Here is a 3822-nt window from a genome sequence, read left to right as displayed (position 1 = left end):
CCACACATTTTCAATCCTGTATGTCCAGGTCTTTGCTCAATACTTAACATAACCTCAACAAATATTCTGAATGAATAAATTCATCAATGACCACTTTATAAGAAATTTAATGAAGTAGAAATTAAACCTGAAAATGGGAATGGTCAAAACTTAAAATTGAATTAGAAACCTGTAGTTAATGTTAAAGTGAAGTCTTTGTATCTCTGAGTCAAAGGTTAATGGGGGACCAGAGTATGTGAGAAGAATAGATGATAATTTGGTAGTAAGAGATTTTACTTTTCTGAAGAAATAGGGACAAACATTGTTGATCCCCAACTTAACTAACCATTGATTTTTAACATGGACGTAGGAAAAAGGAGGTAAAAATGAGCATATACAGCCTACAGGAAAGAAAGAGTTATGCTTATGGAGATATCCCTAAACCCCAGGATGATGATTACCTGTGTAAGTAACCCTCTGTGCTTGGTCAAACAGAAGGCAAATGTGCTTTTATAATAATTCATCAGGTCATTCGGCCCCCAATTACTAGTTTACTCTAGTAACTTCACATGAAGAACTAAGTGACAATGATATGCATTCTGTGCTCTTTCTCATGATTGTTAAATCTGAGAATGTACATATTTCTTTATTTTTTGGGGGTCTGGTCATGGGGCCTGAACTCTGGGCCTGGGCACTGTCCCTCAGCTCTTCAGCTCAAGGCTAGCGCTCTACCACTTGAGCCACAGCACCACTTCCAGCTTTTTTTCTTTTTTCTTATGTGATGCTGAGGAATCGAACGCAGGGCCTCTGGCATGCAAGGCATGCGCTCTACCACTGAGCCACCTTCCAAGCCCCTGAATATACATATTTCTTTACTAATTTTTGCTGCTCTTGCCTGAGATTGTGAGCAGTGTCAGAACTTCTTCATCAACAGCTACACTGTTCATGGGCCACCTATATTTGTAAGAGACAATGTGGTGGACAAGGGGCATTATGACCATTCAGTCCTCAGTCTGCCCACTGGGCTGAGAATTCGTCAGTACAGTATTCCTGAGGCTGGGCTTAGAGTATGGAATGAGGAATCTGATCTGCCATTGGGTTTGCACTTTAGCCCCTATGAGGACTAGATCATAGAAGATGAAGATGCAGACAATAGGTACTCCTGGATGGTAAGAAATGCCCTCCCTTTCCCCACTTTCTCTAACTCCATGTGTCCCCCTGTGCCTCCAATGAAACATTGCTAGGACATGGACAAAATAGTTGTATGTGTTTGTGGAATCTGCATAAACATGGACATTCTGATTTAGGATCAAAGTATAGTGCATATAAACAGAGTGTGTTAGAGGCAAAGTGCATCCATGCTTAAGGAGCCTCATTTAGGACTATGATAAATCCCCTCAGATGTGTAGACGGCATCCTATGTGTTCACAACTGCTGAATCCATGCAGGCTCAAAGAGCATCACTGGACTCAAGTAATGTGATTTTGCTGAATATTACTCAAAAGCCTTTAGCTTGTCTTTCTGAAACTCAGATCACAAAAAGGAGAAACCGCTATGTGTAGATGCAAAAGATAAATCCCCGGCCATCTGGAGTGAGTCCAGCAGTCATTTTCATGGTTCCTAAGAAGATATTCTCCTCACAAGACTTGCACTGTGATCATCACACCTTTCTCAATGGATTCCCATATCTCCATTTTTCTTTTGCTGTACTTGGTGCTTTCAAAATTATGAATGTTTGAGGGAAAAGAAATAAAAATATGAATAGTATAGCTGGGTTCCATAGCTCAACCTTTAATTTGGACTTTTGAGATAGAGATGATGAGATCTCAATCTGATGCCAGTCCTAGCATAAAAGATTATAAGACCCCAATTACTTCCAATGGCTGAGCACGTTGGTGCACATTTGTTATCCCAGCCACAGTGGAAGTACAACGGCTGGATAAAGTGAAGTATCTCCAGCAACCCAGGCAAGCACAAGCAGGATGGCAACCCAGGCCAGCACAAGCAGGATGGCAACCCAGGACAGCAGGGGAAATAATACCTCAAAAATAAACTGCGCATTGGTGGCTCAAACCTGGAAGTAGCTACTCAGAAAGCTCAGATATGAGTATCATGGTTCAAATCCAGCCCATGGAAGAAAGGCTGTGAAACTCTTATCTCCAATAATCCACCAGAAAATCAAAAGCGGCGCTGTGGCTCAAGTGGTAGAGCGCTTGCCTTGAGTTGAAGAGCTGAAGGACATTCAGGCACAGAGTTTAAGCCCCTGGACAGACAAAAAATACCTCAAAAATAAACAACACAAAAAGGGCTAGTGGTTCAAGTGGTAGAGTATTGTATTGCAAGAGTTAAGTTTAGTTACTGAGTTCAATCATTAGCTCTGCTATGTATGTATGTATGTATGCATGTATGTATGCATATATATGTGTACTGTATCAAAATAAAGATTTCCATGAGAGACAAAATTAAGACATCAGAAGAAAAAGCAAAGGGCCTAACTTCATTCATAGATCCTGCATCTATAAAGCACATACTGTATACAAGTCAAAGAATTACCCTCAGTAGTTGAATAAATCATATTCCCTGAGTAATTGCGAAACACATGTGGAGACAGAAATGACAATTTCATTGTAGGAGTATTTAACTATAATTTTTCTTCCTAGTTTTTGCAAATTACATAGTGCCCTAACAACCTACAGGAAAGAACTTTAGTCTATTAGGGTACACTCAAACACGTAGAAGTAGAGTTGGAGCAGTGGTGAGGTTCAGAAAGCAGTGGGTCTGTGATATGTCCTGCAGCCCTGTGCCATGGGGAACCATTGTCTTATCATGAAACGACATCATGAATAAACAAATTTCCCTCTATTGTCTTTATAAGACAAAGGGTTCTCTGAATTTCTATGGGAACATAGTGGTGACAGGTGCATGAGTGAGTCCAATCTAAGGAAAATTACTTGGGCCAAATGTCAAATGATGTGTGCTAATCTAGAAACAGAGTACATGTCCCCAACCAAATCTGTGACATAAACTTTAACTCAATTTAGAGAATCTGGAAATCAATCTATTTTTGACAAATAAGGATTAAGAGAAGTCTGGAACTGGGCTTTGAAAACAGTGCACTTAGAGTTCTAGAGTGGATGAGTATTAGGAGTAGATCCAAAGGGAGCAGAAACTTACCCTCTTATGTTTCCTTCCTGTGCCTGCTTCAACTTTAGGTATATGAACTGTGGCAGGTAAGCTGAGAATCAGAATCCGAGGGCCTTTCTGTACGACAGGTAGATCTTCTACCAAACCTGTCATATCATCAAGGCAGGATGTGAGGTGCTTGTCTCGTATGGGGATGAGTATTGACAGCAACTGGGCAGTAAGTGGAAGAAAGAGCTCACAGCAGAAACAGATGGACCTCACTATGGTTCCTTAAAAAGGAAGAAAAGAAAAAAAAATTCTCTTTAGGAATTTTCGAATATCAACTCTTAGGTAGAACAAAAGGCAATTTAACGTGAGAAAAATTTCAAGTTAAGTACTTCTGAATTGAAAGATGCAGTTTGTGATACTTTATTAGGAAAATTTCCTTATTTTTAACTATTTGTCCTGATTTTACATTTTAAGAACTTCATATGTTTGAATGCAATACAAAATACTGTGCTAAAAGGCTTAGAGGCCAAACAAAGAACCTACCAGCTCTCTTTCAAGGAACCAGTTACTTCTGGCCATTGCAGTTTTTTCTTAATTCCCTCCATATTCGCAAATATTATGCATATGTCATTGTTCATTCATTACATAGTCTACATATTCTGTGAATATATTACTGGGAAGAAAATCAGTTAGAATGAGAGTTCCCATAGA

General features: G+C 39.5%; 1 pseudogene; it reads left to right on the top strand.

Moving 5' to 3' along the window:
* Nucleotides 1–349: 349 nt before the first annotated feature.
* Nucleotides 350–3429, top strand: LOC122103088 (annotated as a pseudogene).
* The last annotated feature ends 393 nt before the right edge of the window (nt 3430–3822 follow it).

Source organism: Dipodomys spectabilis, unplaced genomic scaffold (genome assembly GCF_019054845.1).
Source record: "Dipodomys spectabilis isolate Male_0828 unplaced genomic scaffold, ASM1905484v1 ptg001656l, whole genome shotgun sequence".
NCBI lineage: Eukaryota > Metazoa > Chordata > Mammalia > Rodentia > Heteromyidae > Dipodomys > Dipodomys spectabilis.
This window is presented reverse-complemented; position numbering and strand designations above follow the sequence as displayed.